This window comes from Cornus florida, unplaced genomic scaffold (genome assembly GCF_030987335.1).
Source record: "Cornus florida cultivar Cherokee Brave unplaced genomic scaffold, ASM3098733v1 CherokeeBrave_3.0.0_Hap2_Chr04, whole genome shotgun sequence".
In the NCBI taxonomy this organism is placed as follows: Eukaryota; Viridiplantae; Streptophyta; class Magnoliopsida; order Cornales; family Cornaceae; genus Cornus; species Cornus florida.
Genome location: NW_026775574.1, coordinates 14,101,318 through 14,123,949, shown reverse-complemented (window position 1 = coordinate 14,123,949; position 22,632 = coordinate 14,101,318). Strand labels below are relative to the sequence as shown.

Genomic DNA, 22,632 nt, shown 5'->3' with positions numbered 1-22,632 from the left:
AGATTGTCCTCCCATTTAACGCTACACTACAACTACACTACACTACATCTACACTACTAGTATGAAAATAAACTAGGAGAGAGGCACAATCCATCAAGGCATAAGTATGAACCGTTAAGAGAATCACAAGAGCATTCCTTTAATCACTATGTTTTGACAATCTCCAAATCTATAGCATCAATACACATAGACATGCATCAATAACACAAAATCTAGAGACAAGCACATGAACACCTATTCTAGCATACATAGACATACGGATAGAATGAAATGATCAATTGGAAGCATTAAACCACATAAATCATTGAATAAACAAGACATATATATATCAAAGTATCAAAACATCAATTACAACACTAATCCCTCAATAATACACAAGATTAAGATATAGAAAGCATGCTTGGGGCTAACTTTAGCCCCAAGAGGATGTCTAGCCACTCATGGTGATGATGCTCTAACCCTCAAGGGCTAATTCCATGGTTGAAATCTGCTCCTTGTTGATGAAGAGTCTCCTATGGTGTCTCTAGCCTCCTCCTCCTCTAAGCTTCCTCTCCAAGAGATGATATGAAATAATGTTGGCTCCCCCTTGTAAAAAGCAATCCTTATCCTTATATAGGTAGCTCAAAATGACACCCAAAATAAGCTGGGGTCGTGCACACAATATTCCCTAATGATTGGATAAAAGACAACTTTCAATGAGATGGAATTTTAACATTTTTGCACTGGAGGAAGTTCAATCGATCGAACCTTAGACTTGGATCGATTGAACTGGCTGAGATCTATCGAACTTAGGCTGGATCGATCCAACTGGCTGAGCTTTTTGGAAAAATACAAATCCGAGATATTTATAGGAGATATTTATGGGAAAAGGACAAAAGTGGTTAGTGGGTGGTACAGCTGTGGATAGGATCAATCATTTGAATAAGGATAAAAGTGTTCGATCGATCGAAGGATGGTGTTGGATCGATCGAACTTTTGGACTTTATGCTTTTGGGTCTAGGCTTGGATCTATCTTGAAGTGCTGAGATCGATCATTGTTCGATCGATCGAACCTTGAACTTGGATCGATCGAACTTTGCTGCTTCCCACATTTGGCTTCATTTGCTTCCTTCTTTCTCCACTTTGTTCATTTCTTTGTTTAATCCCAGAATTGCTTCAATTAAGCTCTTATTTGGCTGAGTTAGCTTATTTTCGGGATAAGTGCCTGCAAATGGAAATAATATGAAATTAATCTAAAATAGTAAAGTAAGATACATAAAGGTACTAGAATGTCTAAGCTTAAGGGGTTTAAATACGCACTTTTCAGTACTCATCACACCCCCAAACTTAAATATTGCTAGTCCCTAGCAATGAACTAGAAAGTAAAGGAATGAAATAAACAATTATACAAGTATGAACTAGAAAACAATAAATGGATAACGCCACTTTCGTAAGGAACACGATTGCACTTAGCATATGCAACAAGCCTTTTAAACCCCTCGGTTACCCCTAGTGGACAAATGAAGTCTCGTGAGGGTTTCCAAAAATGGTACCCACAAACATTAAGCTCATTCTTTCAAAAGAGGCACCAATATTACAAACAAGTATTGGGAGAAAACTACCTCAAGTATGCAATTTTTTAAATATTTCCAAGCAATCTCTCAAAATTTCAACATCAAGCAAACAAGTATGGTCCTCCACACATCAAGAAAATGATCATACAAATCAAAACAACTCTAGAATCCTTTTGAGTGAACCGGCATCAAATGTGTTGCTATCTTAGCCAACTAAAGAATTAATCACATCCTTACCCTCAAACTAACACACAAATCTAGTACTGATCATCAAGATAAAAAGTGGACCTTTTATTAAAACTTTATTCATCTAGGTACGCTTATTCTTTTCACTCATTTTTTGTTTTTTTTGTTTTTTAGGATCAAAGATGGAAGTATGGTGCAATGTGTTGATCTATTAAGCTTTCTAGCGATTCATGAGGTCGAGCATTAGGTCAATGACTCCCAAACCAGACGGCTTTAGGGTATTAGGCATTCAAATACCCCTACGGACTTACAAGCTCAAATCAACTAGGCTACAAATCAAGATAACAATCATCTAATCATTTCCCACTTCTCACCTTTTCGGAGAAGTCCTCACTTTTTTTTATGCCTTTTGCAACTTTTTTTTATTTTTATTTTTTTTTTAATTCAATTATTAACATAGAGTTTGGGCCCTCCACCTTTCGGCGCGAGAAGTTTAGTGCTTGATGAGGCTAGAATCCTAGCTACTTAGTGAAAATGGGTTGTTATCCACCTTTATCAAGAATGAAAGTTTTCAATGCACTACTAGCCCAATTGGGATATAACCAATTCAATAGTCAACAAAGCATGTACCCCACAAATGAATGCTAGTGTGCGCCTGTGCTAGTGTAGAATATTAGAGTGAATCTCAAAACAATCACAAAACCAAGATGATGTGGACCACAAATGCAAACAAGATATCAATTTTTCGAAAAATTTACTCCTAAATAGCATTCATAAGGCATACAAGGAGTATTGTACTATCAAGTCAAGCAATTTTTAAATTTTAAGCAATATAGTCCTCAAAAGATCAAAATCATAACTAGATATGGATAAATCATAGAAATATCCCTCAAATACACAAGTTATGCTCAAAATTTGAATTTAAAACTAGCACTGTAAAGCACCATTCCCCCCAAACTTAAATCGCACAATGTCCTCAATGTGCAAAGAGAATAAAGGAAAGAGTATACCAGTGCAACTAAGCAAGAATGATCGGGACTGAAGTATCCGAAGTGGGTGGCATGGCCCCCCCAAACTTGGGATGAACTATGGTCCTGAAAATTGGCACTTGGATAAACTTATCAGATAACAAAATGCGATAATCAGTGCACAGTGGACATGCAAGTGTAAATGGGATAAACAGATAAAGAAATGAGAGAGGTATAAGGGTAGTCTTGAAAATTGGGTAGCACTCTCTCACTGAAGTCACTGTGATGCACCTGATGGAGTCAAACATACAGATATGAGAATACAATCATATATGACATCCATAGCAAAAATAGATATATATAAAACGGATAAAGTGTAGGTACAACAAAAATATCAAAGTCGACAGACTGGCTGTAAAAATAATAATGTACAGTGACAATAGTAAAGTATCAAAAGGAGAGAGAGATCATAAGATAGAAAGGAGTGGGAGCTCAGGAGGATGAGGTAGGACGGGCAGGTCTGGCTCCATGGATGTCTCTGGATAAATCTCTGAATATGGTCGCGACATCCGTGCAGAAGGCAGCAAAATCATCTCTGTGGGCTGTGAGGTCAGCTCGGATGGAAACAACAGCATCCTCAAGCGTCTGCAGACGGACTCGAAAGCCGGGGGTCATATCTGGAGTCTCAAGCATAGATGAATCAGAAGAAAGCTCCTGAGTCTGTTCCTTCTCATGAATGGGCGACTTGGCTGGAGAATCCTGCTCTGCATCGTCTGCAAGGCGCTCTAAGTCTATATCTAAATGCTCGGCAGCTGGATCGACTGGTGCATCGTTCGCTGTGGGATGTGCTGCTGCTGCCTCTGCCAGTGCCGGTGCCTCTGCCTGGGCCTGTGCCTCCTCTAGCTCCAACTCTGCTGCAGCCAGTACCGCATGGTCCTACAGCCTAGTAATAATGGAGCAGTAACTCTTGTTCCAGTCCTTCCTGAGAAAGTGACAGGAACCAGTCTCGAGGTGCTCCCGAGGATAGATGGGGTAGCGCTGATCGATGAAGATCTGGGTGATGAGGTGGCTGAAGGGAAGAGACTTAGCCCGTCCAGGCATTTCCTTGCTGATGCACTCGTCATACAGCTTCCTCATCACACTCCATGTAATGACCCGGTCTTTTTCCTTCTTTTCTATTTTCGACGATTTTCTTTTTTCGTCTTTTTCCTATTTTGTCTTTTCCTTATTTCGTCTTTTGGTCGTTTTTCATTTTTTTTTGCATAACCTCACTTGTTGTGCTCGGATTTGATTCCGATTTTGCATGCATTCATGATATTTGATTTCCATGACATTGGTATTTTTACTTTTGTTGAAAAGCATGCTAGATTAGTACTTTTCTTGTAAAGGACATGAATGCATACTTTAGAGTAATTATTTATAACTTTTGGGGTTTTAGTGTAATTATGTAAAATAATTATTTTTCATTTTTGGGACCTTTTTGCAATTTATTTTGGGAGATATTTTGAAAAAGGATCATTTTGCAATTTTTAGAAAGTGTGACAAGTGTCACACTCTCATGGAGCCATTTGTTGGCATTTAGGTGAAGAGACTTGGCACCATGACTTCTTGACATTTGGTGGGTGGAGATTCATCCATGTGTTGGCCTTAGATTGGTGCACATGTAACCATTAATTGTTGACAAGTGTGGGTCTAGGATTAAGTCTTGGAAGGGACATTGGATTAGTGACAAGTGTAGGTTCAACATTTAGTCTTGCATTGTGTGTGAGAGAGAGGTAGTGCAAGAACACATAGTGAGTAGAGGATTTCTAGCCCTTCCACTCACCATTTTTACACTTTACCTTCTTCATTCCTTTATCTCTCATGAACCCTAGCAAAGACTCCATTAGAGGAAAACTTAATATAGAGCTTTGACTTCACATTTGGCACTCTTCCACTCACCCTAGACTTTTGACCTTAGGAAAGAAAAGATTCATTTCACTCTCCTCTTTAAGAATCCTAACCTTGTTTTCCATTTTGTGCTTGGTAGCTTGGATTATAGATATTCAATTCTCTATTGAGGTAGGGGTGGTAGTATATTTACATTCTAAGTGTTTTATAGTCCTTGTGGTTTAATATATATTGTGTACATGCTTTTGATATGATAGTATTGCATATTATAGGAAACCCTCACTTTTTGCCTTAGGGTTTATTGATTTAAGCATGTATGATATATGTAAACCATGTGTAGGAGGATTATATAATTTAGTAGCATGCTAAATTCTAGAAATTTCACATGTGTTAGTGATGTGGGACACTTGTAGAATTATTGATGTTATATGCAATCTCTATTGATATGAATTGCTATATTTGTTGTTACAATAATTCTATGCCCTTGTGAATTACTAATTGTAATTATTTAGGAGCTTATTGCTATGATGTTGATAATTAGTATATAGAGCTTGTTATTGAGGTATGACTTGAATTGATAAATTTGTGATATTGTATTGTGCATAATATCATGATGTGAATTTGTCATTTGGCATGCCATTCTAGATTTGGAACCCTAAGATATGGTTTGTATGGTTTCAAAATACTTGTACATGGAAGGTGGTTTGTATGCCTTATTATATATATATAAGTTTTGAACTTGATGTATATATTTTGGAATCTCTTGGGACATTGTTACATGTGACATGGCTAAAGTTTGGCTTTAGTGCGGGAGGTATGAGTTCTCACCAATTGAGATAGTGCGCACTAGGGTGGTCTTCCCAGCAGGTTAATGCCTGGAATAACCGTATTGATCTTGGTTAAGTCCGAGACGTGATGTCCAAGTCTTCCATTACTTGTTTTCGCATTAAATTTCAAGTTGATAACCAATGCTTAATTGTAACTTGAAATTCTTGTTATTGGCGAATTGATGTTGTTGAGTACATTGATAATTATTTGTGTTGCTAAAGAATTATTTAAGTTAGTTTAAGATGATCCCTTAGAACACCTCGAACATAGACGTTAAGTGGAATGATCCCTTGTATTCGTCTATATTAATCTTACAATGATATTGAAACTTTAGGGTATATGCATATGCTTCTCCTAAGAGTAACTTGATTACTCACCCTAGTGGTTTGGGTTGTTTTTCAGGTAAGGAGACCATGTTCATGGATGCTCATCATCCTTAGAAGCTTTTGAGCTATTTGAAGCATTTTTTGTATATTAACATGCAAGTGTTTAACATGACTTAACTTTTGATATCATATTTTGAATGCCATGGATGTATGGTACTTTTGGAGCTTTAGTAGCTTTCTTGATGTATAATGACACTCAAACATTTACTTTTGCCATTAAAACATGTATGTAAAGAGGCCAAGGGCCAAACATGTATACTTTCGTACTTAGACACTTTTGGTATCAACCTTTGCATCAAAAGTGTATTTAAACCAAAGTTTGAGGTTTGACATATGAAGATCTTGTAAATGATGTGTATGAGGCCATGGGCCATTGTTTTATGTTTATTCATTCATATCAAAGTTGTTGACATGTTCACATTCTCAAAACTCATGAAAAAATCAGTTTTACATATTCATTGTGAACCAAAACATCATAGGATTCAAAGTTAAGGTTGAACCTTAACACCTTGGACTCATAGCAGCCTTTTAAGCAGCTTTTCGTGGTGTTTCAGTTGACCAAAACTCCATTTCGGTTGACCAATGACAAATGGAATTGCCAATGCACAGTATAATCACATTCCGGTAGCCAAATGCACTGTTCACGAGTCATTTCGGTCGACCGAACCTTTTTTTCGGTCTACCGAAGCAACACGAGCCTTTTCTTCATGATTTCAGGTCTCATCACTTTTATTTCGGTCGTCCGAAAGTCCATTTCGGTCGACCGAAATAGCTAGAACCGAGCCTTGCCTCTGTTGAGTTTTAGCATTGATCATCCTACTTCAACGGGTCATAACTTCTTCGTTTCTAATCCAAATGATTCTTAAGCCTAAACTCAAGGATTTTGAGTCATATTTCCAATGATACAAATTCCATTCTTAAATTCCAAACACAGTGGGAGTTATGTATGTTTTAGTGAAGTAGTGTCAGTTTTCACTTCAACCAGGACGTGGCATTTTGTGGGATTCTTAGCCAATGTTTACGGAACCTCTTGGAATGTTTCAAAATGACTAGATTAGGTTGTATTAACCTTGTTTGACTTGTTTAGAGTTAATTTTCTCCTTTTAATAGTGAATTGACTATTTTGCCCCTCGGATAGCAAATTTTGTCTTTTTTCGTTTTTGTCCTCTTTAAGTTCCGTGACCTCATGGAGGGTCACATTTGTGTCTTAGGAGTGACTCCTATCTTTAAAGACCTTGGTTTACCTTTAGCTTCCGCATTTCGGATCCGTTATCAGACCACTTTCGGTTCATCACTGACGCACCGGGTTGAAAAACTTAGGCCGTCACACTCCAGGTGAGCGCGGGAATGGACACCTAGTGCCCGGTGTAGAAAGAGTAAAGGGCTATCAGATAATCGCCCCTCCTCTGAATCTTGTGCCCCGCCATGTATATATTCTGATAGAGAACGAAATCAATAAACCACAAGTCGTCTGGAAGGAATGTCCGGGTGACGAAGGTCTTGCCACTGGCATGGTGACCTGTAAGAAAAACTGCCATGTCAGTATATGAAGGCCTGAATAGCCTCGGATATGCGTCCTGAAGCTTTGGGGGACATCTGTATGGACAGCGGTAAGAGCGGGCTAAAGTGTCCACTGTAATGGTGATCGGATGACCATCAATAGAAGTGACCATCTCGGCTGTGGTACGCGGAGATGGTCGGAGGTTCTGGTAGAACAACCGAACTAGCCGTGGGTAGACCGGCTCTGTAACGGGGGCAAGAATAACGGCTAGGCTCCTCTGAATAATATCCTGGTAGGCGGATCGGGTCAGCACCGATCGAGAGAAGAAGGCCGTGTCAAACTCGGACTCATGGTCGAGCGTCATATGCGCATATCGAGGCGTGGGCCTATCACGCCCCAGGTGAGCTGGCTGAGCAGGCTGAGCTTGCTGAGGTGGTATATGTGAATGCTCAGCTCCAGTCTGCGGTGGAGATGGTGATGGAGTGAAAGCAGGATGAGCCGCAGAGGTGGATGGTATGTGGTCATCCTCAGGCTCATGAGATGGTGACTGAGGCGGGGTAGCCTGTGCTGGCTCCCGCTGTGCATAAGAGGGCTTTGCTGGCTCCTCTGTCTGTGGCCTAGTATGTCGGGTGGGCCAGTATTGCCTGTTGGCAACGGTCTTCCTCTTTACTATGGCCTGCAAAAAGAAAAAGAAAAACTTGCAATGGGAGTTAGTGTCAGAATAATAAATTTCAAAGCACAATAGAAACATGTTTGTCAGATAGGATAGACAAAACATATATGACATAAATCTATGCAAGTGATAGGATGTGAAACATGCTAAACAATGTAAGTATGAAATGCATCCAATGTGGAATATCACAGGCATTGGGCATAGATATGATAGCATGAACATAAGATATGATGAATGAAGTGTGTGTGTGAGATCTATGAAGTTCGATCGATCATAAAAAGAAGTGAGATCGATCACAAAAGTTGGATCGATCGAAAGTAAGTGAGATCGATCTCACAACTTCGATCGATCAGAGACATGAGTTCGATCGATCTCTCAAGATCGATCGGAGATACTAGTTCGATCGATCGAACTGTGCGACGTTGAAAACTCAAAGGTCACAGATCTGTGACTTTGGAAGTATGGGGCCCACATGAACGTGTTCGTGGGCCCAACAACACATCAAATCAACAAGTATCCATCACAAATCGAGGCCCATACTCCCAAAGATAGATCAAAAACACATATATATACATAGAAGCATACACATATATATACATATAAAAACTCAGAGTTTCGAAGCTTTAAACATGGAGATTCAACCATCTAAGCAACCTAAATCGAGTATGTATATCATTCAATCATCAAATCAAAGATCAAATCTCAAAGTGGATCTCAGTTCTTACCTTGAACGAGTGAGAGAAGTGGATGCGAAGAGGGAAAGATGGAATCCGAGATAAGAGAGAGATGTGAAGCTTGGAAACTCGCCGGAGATGGTGAAATGATTGGACAATGACGGCGATGAAGAGAAGTTAGGGTTTTGAGGATGAGGGTGAGTTAGATCGATCTTTGTAATCGATCTTGCAAACCCTCGGTTCTATTTTAAAAACATTCCCAACAGGGTTCGATCGATCGAATTCAACTGTGATCGATCGAACTTTGATGAACTCTCTTCAAAGTATTTTTTGATTTTTGAAAATTTTGAAAATTGCAAAATGAAAATTAAAAATTGGGATTAAAAGAATTAGAAAATAAAATAAAATATTTTTGGGGGTTTTTTTTAAAATTAAATTGAATAAACACTAATAATTAAAAATTAATTAAAATAGAATATTTTTGAATTTTTGAAAACTTTTTTAAAAATAAAATAAAATAAAATGAAATAAAATGAAAATAAAATGAAATACAAATGCAAATATTTTTGGATTTTTGGAAATTTGAAAAGTCAAAACAAAGTCAAAATAATGAAATGAAGATTGAGATCGATCGAAACAAGAGTTCGATCGATCAGACAGAGAGCAAAAATATGCAGGTTTTTGGCTCAAAAAATTGGCTAAGTGTTGGAACGTGAGATTGATCGAACTTGGAAGTTGGATCGATCGAAGAACTTTCAGATCGATCTTGGAATGTTTCGAATGATCAGGCTGGCAGAGAGCTAAAATATGCAGGTTGATGCAGGCTCACAATTTTTCTAAGTGTTGAGTCATGAGATCGATCGAACTTGGAAGTTGGGTTGATCGAAGGTTTTTTGATCGATCTAAGAGTTAGTTCAAACGATGGGATAGAGAGGTGATTTGGATGCAGGTTTCTGCAGGTCGAAAATTTTTCTAAGTGTTGGATGCAGAATGGAGTTCGATCGATCGAACTCAAGTTTGAGATCGATCGAACTATGCAGAATGCTCAATAATGTCATGAAAGCTTATGCAATCCTCACCAAAGTTCCTTGAAATGCATATGAACCAAAAACAAGTATCTAGACTTCGCAAGAAATGAAATGAAACATAGAAATAGGGGAGGAATAGGGTTTTGACACCTTACGAATGATTTTGCTAGTCTTTAACGTCTCTAGCAAAACATTGGGCTCTTTTAGTCCGGATCAAAGATCTTATAATGCATCCCCTCCTTGTTGGGGTGATGGATGCTTTGAACTTCTCCCAACAAATGGTTCTTTGAAGAACTTGTTGGATTAAGCTCAAAAGAAATCTTTGGTCCCTTGTTTATGTAATCACAACTTTTGGGCTTCCATGCCCTTTCAAAGCAAGAGTTTGAAACAAGACTTTTAGAATGCAAGGTTGAAGATGATCCTTTGGAAATTTTGATTTTACACAAAAGCTCATTTCCTTAGCAATGAAGATCATGACATTCATCTACAACATTAACTTCTCCTTCATATTTGTCAAATGAATTGGGTGTGGGATTAAAGATATTCAACTTCACTTTTATGTGGCCAAATGAGATCTTCATTATCCCCATCCTACAATTGATGTTGGCATTAGCGGTTGCCAAGAAAGGACGACCAAGGATAACGGGAATTTGGCTCTTAGGATTGGGAATCGGTTCCGTGTCTATGAAAACGAAATCAATCAGGAAGAAGAATTTGTCAATCTTTATCAAAACATCCTTAATTATACCCCTAGGCTTCTTAATGGATCGGTCAGCAAGTTGCAAAACTACCGACGTCGGTTTCAATTCTCCTAGGCCCAATTTGACATAAACCGAGTATGGAAAAAGGTTAACACTTGCTCCTAAGTCAAGAAGCGCCCGATTAACGATGTGATCACCAATAATGCATGATGTAGTGGGTGAACCGGGGTCCTTAAACTTTGGAAGAGTGTTATGTTGCAAAATTGAGCTTACTTGCTCGGTCAAAACCACTTTTCTTGGTGTTTGGCTCTTGTTCTTCCGCTTTTGGGTGCACAAGTCTTTCAAGAATTTGGCATAAGCCGAAATTTGCTTGATTGCATCCAATAGTGAAAGATTAACTTTCACTTTCCTAAATATTTCCATGATTTCATTGGTTTTTACCTTTTGCTTGTCTTTTGAAATGGATCCTTTTAAAGCATCCGGAAATGGAACCTTTGGTTCAAACACTTTTTTAAAATTTTCTTTCGAACTCTCTTCAATACAAGAAATTTTCAAATCATTTTTCAATAAAACCTTTTCAACATTATTTTTCAAAACTTCTTTTTTTAAACACATCTTTCAAAACTTTCTCATTTACAAGGGCATGTATATGCAATTAAGGAGGAATGGGATGTGAAGCGGGACGGGTGACAACTTAAGGTTGCACCGGTTCACTCTCTTCATTGGACATTCCAACTTGATTGTCCACAATCCTACCACTCCGTAAGGTAGTCACCGCATTAACATGTTCAATGGTGTGGCCTTCCGATGAGGAATGGGTTTCCACAACACATTGTTGCTTAGGTGGGGCATTTATAGGCATCTTTCCCTTCTCTCTTGCATTGAGAGTGCTTGCTATTTGCCCTACTTGGGTTTCTAGCTTCGCAATAGATTGAGAGTGAGAATGAAGCAATTAAGTGTTAGCCTCTAAAGTGCCCAAAGCATTCAAAACTTTCTCTTCAAAGGCGGGACTTCTAGTATTACCTTGGGAATAAGATTGGTTGGGAAAATGAGAATTAGTAAATTGATTCCCTTGTGATTGATAATGTCTATAACCTTGAGATCCTTGGTTTTGAAGTGGAGGTGGAATGTACTTCCCTTGAAAACCGCCTTGGGAAGGGTTTGAGCCCTCTCCTTGGTTTTTCCAAGAGAAATTCGAATGATTCCTCCAACTTGGATTATAATGAGTGCCATAAGGATTGTTCCCTTGGTTCACAAAAGCTGCATTGACTTGTTCATTAGGTTCACTTTGCATTTATCCGTGAGGACAATGAGAAGTAGAATGAAGAACACTAGAACAAGTCATACATATTTCATTTGATGCATGATGAGAATGGTTAGGGAAGAAAGATACTTGGTTCGCCAAGTTTTGGTTAATCAAAAATTAATCAAACCTTTGTGATAAAGACTTCATTTCGGCGGCTATTTCATTTGAATGGTTGACTTGATGTAAGCCAACACTCTTCCTACCTGGTGAATTTCTACCATTCTTGGATGACAGTGTTTTATGCAAAGAATTTTCACTCATGCTCTCATAAAGACGCCACACGTCATCCTCATGCCTATCAATGTATGAGCCACCCATGGAAGCATCAACCATGTCCTTATAGTTGTCCGATAAGCTCTCAAAGAAGCATTGAACTAATTGCCATTTAGGCATGTCATGATGTGGACACTTCCTAAGCAATTCATTGAAGCGTTCCCATGCCTCATGAAACGTTTCTCCATCCCCATGTGAGAATTCTCGAATTAAGGTCCTCATGGCATTGGTTTTAGAAATCGTATAGTACTTCTTCAAGAACTCTTGTTGCATTTCTGCCCAAGAAGTGATTGAAAAAGGCCTAAGTTTGTTAAACCAATACTTTATCTTGTCTTTTAAGGTGAATGGAAAAAGTTTGAGTTTTAAAACCTTTTCTGGCATGTCCGTATATTTTACGGTGGAACATACTTCAAGAAACTCATCCAAATGCTTGTAAGGTTCTTCACTTGGAAGTCCATGATAGTTAGGAAGCATTTGAATGGTTTATGGCTTAATTTCATAATGATGTGCTCTAAATGGAGGCAATTAGATGCATGTAGGTGCATTATACTCATTAGGCACATAATGGTCTCTTAAAGCAAGAGGTGGATTAACTACTTGAGGTGCAACATGAACACCTTGGTTTTGAATTCCTTGATTGTTGATGGGAGGTTGTGGAGCATACATTGGCCTTGGCATTCCATATGGAACTTGGCCTTGTTATTGTGGTGGTTGGTGAATGAATGGCCTAGGCATGCCTAATGGTACTTGTATGTTCTCATTGTCCACATTGGGATGAAGGATACCTTGTTGGTCTATGTGACCAAGGTCCTCAACATGATTACATTATGGTCATCCATTGATAGATTGGCTCTATTTGAACTTCCTCTTCCCCTAAGATTTTTAATGATAGATTCAAGATGCAAATAAAGAGGGACAAGAGTTGGTCTCAATGAACAACGTCCATGCATGCACAATGCAAAACACAACAAACACAAAGAATGACAAACACTATGCCTTCACAACAATGCAATTATACTTCTTCCACAAACACTTAATTCATACTCCCATACTTTAACAACACTGATACAAGACAATTAAAAATAAGCCTCCACGCGGGCCGCCGATTTAACTAAGGGATTGAGTAAAGAAAGTCTCACAAAGGAACTTTAGCACTTCAACTCCAAATTTAAAGCTTAGCTTAGCAATATTTAGAATTTTTAACTTTTTACTTTCTTTGCTTGCTTGAATTGAATGCTCAATGGCTCCTTTGCTTGCTTCCTCTCCAACAATGCACCTAATTAAGTAAGAACAACACAATAACTAACTAAAAAAAGAAAAGAAAAATAGAAGTAAAGTAAAGACACGATCAAAAGAGTACTAATCATAGTTAATTCCACAAATCCGATGTTGCCAAATCTAATCAATCAAATCCCCGGCAACGGTGCCAAAAACTATGGTCGTCGTCCTACCATAAGCTTGATGTGTGTGCATTAAGGCGAGGGCCAAGTTTTACATTTATAGAAGCCACTATTATCTTTCACTAAAAATATAGATAGGGCGAGTAGGGATCGTTCCAAGGAATTATGAGGATCGAGCAATGTCGTGGAATCACAATTAGGGCTAGTAGGTTGAGTGATCAAACAATTGGTTGATTGGTTGATTAAAGAACAACTAAATTAAATTAAGTGATAGCAAAGAATGCAATTAAGAATAAGTAAGAGAGAGAGATCTTGGGGTTTAGAGATCACCATCAAGCAATGCATTTCTATATCATTGACAATTGATTAATGAGGGCAAATGGTGTGTTGCAATATTGGTGTGTGTGTGTTTGGTTGATTCAACAAGCAAAGATGACTAGTTAAGCATGTATTGTCTAAACATCATGTGAAAGGCACAATATATCTAAGCAATGAAGCATATATTGTCTAAACAACATGTGAAAGGCACAATAAATCAAAACAAGTCATTAATCATTTCATTAAGCTTACAATCCAAATACAACACAAGGTTAGAGACATATGTTACTTGCATTTAAAAGCTTGGATCATCAAACAACAAGCATAGATTATTCTCCCATTTAACACTACACTACAACTACACTACATCTACACTACTAGCATGAAAATAAACTAGGGGAGAGGCACAATCCATCAAGGCATAAGCATGAACCATCAAGAGAATCACAAGAGCATTCCTTTAAGCACTATGTTTTGACAATCTCCAAATCTATAGCATCAATACACATAGACATGCATCAATAACACAAAATGTAGAGATAAGCACATGAACACCTATTGTAGCATACATAGACATATGGATAGAATGAAATGATCAATTGGAAGCATTAAACCACATAAATTATTGAATAAACAAGACATATATATATATATCAAAGTGTCAAAACATCAATTATAACACTAATCCCTCAGTAATACACAAGATTAAGATATAGAAAGCATACTTGGGGCTAACTCTAGCCCCAAGAGGATGTCTAGCCACTCATGGTGATGATGCTCTAACCCTCAAGGGGTAATTCCATGGTTGAAATCTGCTCCTTGTTGTTGAAGAGTTTCCTATGGTGTCTCTAGCCTCATCCTCCTCTAAGCTTCCTCTCCAAGAGATGATATGAAATAATGTTGGCTCCCCCTTGTAAAAAGCAATCCTTATCCTTATATAGGTAGGTCAAAATGACACCTAAAATGAGCTGGGGTCATGCACACAATATTCCCTAATGATTGGATAAAGGACAACTTTCAATAAGATGGAATTTTAACTTTTTTGCACTGGAGGAAGTTCGATTGATCGAACCTTAGACTTAAATCGATCGAACTTAGGCTGGATTGATCCAACTGGCTGAGCTTTTTGGAAAAAGACAAATCCGAGATATTTATGGGAGATATTTATGGGAAAAGAACAAAAGTGGTTAGTGGGTGGTACAGCTGTGGATAGGATCAATCATTTGAATAAGGACAAAAGTGTTCGATCGATCGAAGGATGGTGTTGGATCGATCGAACTTTTGGACTTTATGCTTTTGGGTCTAGGCTTGGATCTATCTTGAAGTGCTGAGATCGATCATTGTTCGATCGATCGAACCTTGAACTTGGATCGATCAAACTTTGCTACTTCCCACATTTGGCTTCATTTGCTTCATTCTTTCTCCACTTTGTTCATTTCTTTCTTTAATCCCAGAATTGCTTCAATTAAGCTTTTATTTGGCTGAGTTAGCTTATTTTCGAGATAAGTGCCTGAAAATGGAAGTAATACGAAATCAATCTAAAATGGTAAAGTAAGATAGATAAAGGTACTAGAATGCCTAAACTTAAGGGGTTTAAATACGCACTTTTCAGTACTCATCAATCACTTAGCCGGTCCAAGAGTTGTCTCCGATGGCCTTAAACGGGGTATTTTGCTTGCTTTTAATAGTTGAGGGGGATAACTTGCTCTAAAAAATAATTCAGGGGGCATTATGCAACTATTGTATTGTTTATCGGAGTGTTTTTTTACTCTTTTGTCCTTTTTTTTTTTTACACTAATTTAATATGTGAACAATAAAAACAAATCTATAAAGATGTCAGAGTATTTAACCCATATATAATGAACTTTTATTATTTTCTTAATTTTTTTATGTTAAAGGACCCTTAGCAAAGGCTGATAAATAATGGCCAGTGTGGTTGGGTTTTAACAAGATGGTACCATAAACAAATCTTGAAAAAAATTTGACAAAATTTGGTAATTAAATACTTATATTCCTAAAATACTCTTTTTTACACACGTTTCTTATCTAAGGGTGAAATAAAATATTATTTTAATATTATTCTAACAGTTATGTCACAAAAAGTATAATAGTTTTTATTAATTATGTATTTTATTGTTAATTGAAGGAGTTATTTGTATTTTAAAAAAGAATAAGGGGTTTTATGATTTTAATTTTTTTTATATTTTAAGAACCTTAGCTAAAAAAAATGAAAAAATTTTAGCACGATTTGTTAATTAATTAATTAAATTATTAAAATACACTTTTTACATACTTTCCCTTTTCTAAACGAGAAATAAAATATTAAATTATAATTTCAAAGAGTAGGGTTTAGGGTTTATATATATACGCTATATCTTTCCTTGTTCATCTTCTTCTGTTCGCCTCCAAGTCCTCCACTCGCATAAACCCAGACGACGACGTTCCCTTCCAATTCGACTCCCCCTGGCCCAAATGACCTGGTTGAGTGGCGTGGCTGCCTGTGCAAGTTTCGGAATGTTCCTTGGAGACAAACTCTGGAGTCTTCATCCAGAGACCTTTTCCCGCTTTATTCCAAATCCAGTCGGGGTCGAAGACCCGTTGCTGGAGGAAATGGAGTGCACGACGATTGTGTGCTGAATACATTCAGATTGCTTGCTACGTCATTGCGGAGTTCAAGATCGGCAGTCTCGATTTATCGTGGCTAGAGCCCCGCCTCACCATCTTCTTGGCCATGCAACTTTCCTGGGCAAGTTTGAACCAATCTTTCGACACACAACAATTATCCATTGGTTCTCAGTGCACCGACTCAACTGACGACATTCTTGATCTTGTGGATCAATTTGGGAGAATTGGGTTTTAAAATAAGGCATTTGATGATCGTTTTGGGAGCAAAGTAACTTTGGTCCATCGGTGGAGGAGTTGCAGAAGCACGTTGGTCTTCCTTAAGTTTTTCTTGTCACTTTTCAATTGTGCCAATTAAAAGTATATATATATATATATACACATATACATATTTGTATAAGAGATTTTTTTTATTCATGTAAACGAGCTCTTCAAGGGTTGGTTAAGCTTTTCCTGGATAAGAGAATGGATGTATGTGATGACATTTTTTGGTGTTTTGTTTTATTGAATGGAAAAAGAGTTTTTATATTCTTTTTATCAATATGTTTCTTCATTATTGACATCTTTGTTTTGGTGTTTGGTTTTATTGAATGATAGAATTCACAGTGTTTTTTATTTATTAATCCAATAGACTATCTTATTTGAGCTGACAATAAGATCAGAAATCCCACTTAATTGTAAACTAGAAATTCGCATGTCTAAGTCATGTTTACCCAAGTAGATAACGTTCAAAATCATATTATGTTAGAATATGTGAAAATATATTTTGCATTGAATGAATAATACAAGTGTACAGAGGGGTTTATATAGGAAATATCATGGAGCATGAGTAAAACCTATATGCTATGCATGGTTATGAGGGTCAGTGAAGCCGGCTAACCCTAACCTTAACACTGTTTGGGGCTTTCGGAGCCATGCCTGGGCGACGGCGTTGTAGGTGATGGTGTAGGAGGGCTTGCCAGGACTGCTGGTCTGGGGGCGGTCCACCCCGCGATACACTTGGTGGCCTTCTCCCCTCTCCGTCAGGGAGGTGGTGATTCAGGCCCAAACAAATATTCCTGAGGCGGCGACCTCGGCCAACTCCGGGCGAGAGCAGGCTTACCTTTGCTGCCATGTCCGCAGAATTGCAACAAAGACTATAGGCAGGCTCAAGACCACCTTGCAGCCATTGAAGAGAGACGAAAATCGCTTTGTGCTCAATGCGCTCACTTGGAGCATGCCATTGCTGCACATCAAGCTATTGTGATCGTTTATTAGGTTTTTTGAAGGATTGGGTTTTGAGGGATTTATTGTGGTCTTCTTTTCCTTTGGAATGATGTTGATTAAATCATGAACTCAAATAAGAAATGAACTGATCGGAATATAGTGAACAATATATTTCTAACTGAGGTTTCTTTATTAATAATTTAAAGACTCTGTATGAGTTTATTTTAATGATCATGGAATTGACTTGATCTAAAAAACTAACGTATGCAGAATGCGAGTCTTAAAAACAGTTTGAGTTGGGCTCGTTTATTTAACAATGATTTTGTACGCCGTTTGTTTATCTAGTGAATAGGTTTACCCCAAAAATAAATAAAAAGGGAATTTTACCAGCTTGCCGTTCATTAGGCTGCTCTGTTAATTACCAGTTTGCCATCGTCTCTCCATCCAGAGACGTGTGTGTTTGGCGGTGTCTATTTTCATTCTCGAAGCGAAAAACGAGAAAATATGGTGGTGAGAATCAGATCATCGAGGTTGGGATGCAAAAATTTATCGAGTTATGGCTGCCAATAGCAGATCTCCCAGAGATGGCAAGCACTTGGAAGTTTTGGGTTACTACTCCCCATTACCATTACCAGGTACTATCTGTTTGTCTTATTCCTTGTGTTTGGTTGCTTAGAAACGAAAAGGAAATAAAATTTTGGCTGCCAGTTGTGGGTTCTAGCAATCCATTTTCTTGGGTTCTATCATGGCCTTTTTGTTTTTTCCCTTTTATTATTTGCTTTGTTGCTTAGAAAATGTTGGAAAATAAGGGTAAATGTTTCAAATGTTAAGTTATTAGCATTTGGAAAAAAAAAAAAAAAAAAAAAAAGAATTTTTTCTTCTAATATTATTCGTTGGATTAGTTGAGGGGATAACTATTTTGTCAAATTAAACTGCTTAAATTCTAAAAGTCTCAAAGTATTATTCTCACTTCTCATGTAATCAGTTGGGTTGTGCTGTTCGAAGTTGATGTATGTGGGGAGATTGCATGTTTCACTGCTGGATTTATGTGATTATGTTTATTGGGATTCGTCCAACATTGTGATGCTTGGTTTAAATTTGATGCTTTTGAACACTTGGGGCCTTGATGAAGATGGGCATTGTTGTGCTTTACCATTTGACTATGTATTTTTTGAGCTTATTATGTTCATAGTTTTGTCCAACGATTCTTGATATGGTTTGAATTGTTAATTGATAGTATTCATATGCAGTTCAAGTCTTGGTGAGTTGTTTAATGGTGTTTTTGAATGTAATTATGGTAAAGAAATTGTGTGTGGTAATAGGCTCTTTTTTCCGATGGTGGGAATCTTTAATCGATTGTGAAAACATTGAATGGTTTTGGATTATGAAGAATAAAGTTCTTGTAATAGAAAATTTATCAGCAATTGTGATATAACATTTCTATGTAGTGTGGCATTTTGTAGTCAGTAGGAAACTTCCTAGAAGTTCCAAGTCTTTATTTTTATGCTTCCAGTGAAACTTCATGTTTGATGGATGTCACAGAATTCGTTGAGAGTAGGAAGAAAGTTGCAAACCTTGATGTTGAGCTGACTGTGGAGGATCGGAACCTTCTTTCTCTTGGATACAAGAATGTTATAGCTGCCAGGAGAGCATCTTGGCGTATTATGTCTTCAATTGAGCAGAAGGAAGAGTCAAAGGGAAATGAGAAATGTTAAGCTGCTTAAGGGTTACTGCGAGAAGGTAGAGGAGGAGCCCTCTTCTAGCTCCAGGGAAGCCACTGTATTCTACTATAATATGTGAGTTATGTTGACCTGGATAATCCAGTATTTTTCGTGCTTGTTTGATATGAGTTGCTGTATAGTAGTTTACTCCTTGTTTTTGGATGAATTACAACTCTTTTCTCATATTATTATCCTCTTTCGTGCTTGTTTGATTGATGTCACAGAAATGGTTGAGTATGAAGAAAGTTTCAAACCTTGATGTTGAGCTGACTGTGGAGGAGCGGAACCTTCTTTCTCTTGGATACAAGAATGTTATAGCTGCCGGGAGAGCATCTTGGCGTATTATGTCTTCAATTGAGCAGAAGGAAGAGTCAAAGGGAAATGAGAAAAATGTTGAGCTGATTTAAGGGTTACTGCTAGAAGGTAGAGGAGGAGCCCTCTTCCAGCTCCGGAGAAGCCACTGTATTCTACTATAATATGTGAGTTATGTTGGCCTGGATAATCCAGTATTTTTCATGCTTGTTTGATATGAGTTGCTCTATAGTAGTTTACTCCTTGTTTTTGGAAGAATTACAACTCTTTTCTCGTATTATTATCCTCTTTTATCTTGTTAATTAAAATAAATTATCTCCAGATATAATATTTAATATATTTTTAAAAGATATCATAAAAGAGAGTAGTTGTTTTCAGATCTGAGAAAAAAAAAGTTTTTTTTTCATGCGTCTATTATACAAGTGGGCAGTTCATTTGTTCCACAATCTCACTTGCAGAGCCCTAGTGAATTTTCTTTGTTTTTTATACATCTTTTATATAAGTGGTGCACATGTAAAGGAGGCAATGGACACTACCTTTTGGGGAAGGGCAATGTGACTCAGCTACTTGACTGATCAGGAAAGGAATGAGGCTGTTGAACAGTCACTGAAAGGTTATGAGGCACATCCACATCTATTGACACGACTCTTTGACAACCTATACATAAAAATGTATTCGCTTGATGTATTCTCTTTTTGCTATTACCTTGTTAGGCTGCTTCTGGTACTGCAAATACAGATCTCCCTTCAACACACCCAATCCGTCTTGGCCTAGCCCTCAACTTTTCCATCTTTTGCTATGAGATAATGAATTCTCCTGAAAGGTAATTCTTATATTCCTGGCATCACCTTTTGAAAGCTTTTGTATTATTCTCATCCTATTTTTGTGACATAGATTGATGATTTATTTTGGTTACTAAACTTGCAGGACCTGCCATTACAAGCTTTTGATGAGGCAATTGCAGAGTTAGACACATTGAGTGAGGAGTCATACAAGGACACCACCCTGAATATGTAAAGTGTTAAGGGACAACCTTACTCTTTGGATGTCTGATTTACTTGAAGATTGAGGTATTTTATAGTTATAAATTTTCGGATTAGGTGGAATTTTGAATTTAGTGATATGGAATTGTGCCCCCAAACTAAAAAAGAAATTTCTATCGTTCAGAAAAGCATTTCATAGTGAGTCTAAAATTTCAAATCTACTATTTGGAAAGACTTCTTATACAATGCAACTTGGGATCTTTAACTTGAGGGTTATTCCAAATCTAAACTTGGCTTTTACTTCACTCTAGTTTTTGGTACTGTTTTGTTTCATAAAATGCAAAACAGTAAATTGCTGACGATAAGAAGCGAAAATGTGAGGTGCATATTGATGCAAAGATATTGTGCTGTTGCAGTTGGTTCTACCATTCTGCTTGTTGCTTGCCATAAGCCTTGTAACAATGAGAAGAAGAATGGGGAAGAGCTTGAATTTCCTTCCAGTTTGCCAAGATATTTAACCGCTTTATAGGTGCCAGGGGCCCAGGAGAGCATCTTGGCATATTATGTCTTCAATTGAGCAGAAGGAAGAGTCAAAGGGAAATGAGATAAATGTTAAGCTGATTAAGGGTTAGTGCAGAAGGTAGAGGAGGAACCCTCTACCAGCTCCTGAGAAGCCACTGTATTCTACTATAATATGTGAGTTATGTTGGCCTCAGTCTTCATTATTATTTCGGAATTAGAATTTCGAGTGCACATTGATAATTGTTTTTTCTTAAAGTGATGGTAAAGAAAGTCATTTTCTTTATGCGTGAAGTTGTATCCGTGGATCAATCATCTCATTTCTATTAGCCTTTTCAAGCCCTTGGGAGGTAGGTTTGATGGAAAGCAATAATATGTCTTCAACATATCTGCACATAGGAGATGAAAGTAATGAAAAAATGTACTTTCATTTGGGAAGCCTTGATGGTAAGGCGAATTGAGGTGAAGACACCTAGAACATCATTGGACGATATAGGGCTGACATCCATGTATCAAAAAAAATTGTAATTTTTCTTGGTGAAAACACTAGTTTTGTTTTTGTTTGCGATTTTGGCTTCAGCTTCCTTCCATGTTATCATCCTAGTTGTTTTTGTTATACTGGTGAAAGGGTATTATTGAATTGTGCTTTACTTTTTATTGAAGCTATGTTTTCTTTAAATGAGTTTTCAATCACTACCTCCTGATCCTATGCTCAAGTTTCTGATTACACTTTTGGTTATTACGGAACTGCAATGGGGTTCCTAGAGTTGAGTTTTATTCTATGCCATTTGGTGTTCTGCTTAATTCCCTCAATTTGGGCTGCATTCTGCGGCTTCTTTCTCCTTTTTTTTTTTTTTTTTTTTTTTGAGTTTTTCATGGTTATTGTTTTAATTTCTCCATATCACTGCCATCTAATTTAGCCTTCCTTGATATCAGATTTAGTAAAGATTTGCATACAACATTTTGATGCCCCTAATTAACAAAAAGTGTTGCCCTCTGATATTGAATGTTTTTTCGTATTTGCAGTTCTTGATGAGGAAGAAAACTGACAATACCCCATTTGGGAGCACTTCTGGCATTGAATCCACCTTGGTACAATCCATCTATGTGGAAATGTGAAAATGTGATAGGCATGTATAACTAAATTTGATTACTCTATAACCCTCTTCCAGCTTCTTTTCCGAACTCTCAACCCTTCTTTTTTGGAGGAAAAATAATACTATTCGGACTAAAAGCTTCTCTTGTTTGACATCAAAAAACTTGTTGAATTTAGTATTAGGCTGATCTTGGGCACTTGGTAGGATACAATATCACCGGTACTAACTACGAGATACCTGCAAGTGCCCCCCCATTTGGCATGGGGCAGGTGAATTGCTGCTACTTTATATTTAAATTAAATTAAATTAAATTAAATTATATATATATATATATATTGTATTTTTATCCAAAGTAAAGAACTAGCAGTACAATGGTGTCATCCCGTGTAGGTTTGTACATGTTTAGTGAACATTTTAATAATACTGGGTACCTCTCAATAGCAATTAAATGAATCAAAACCTTTTTTTCAAATAACATCCTTGTTAT

At 37.4% G+C, this 22,632-nt stretch overlaps 1 pseudogene; it reads left to right on the top strand.

The window, feature by feature from the left end:
• Window positions 1-22,420, top strand: part of LOC132302778 (14-3-3-like protein GF14 iota) — a 37,817-nt pseudogene extending 15,397 nt beyond the window's left edge.
• Window positions 22,421-22,632: the final 212 nt, after the last annotated feature.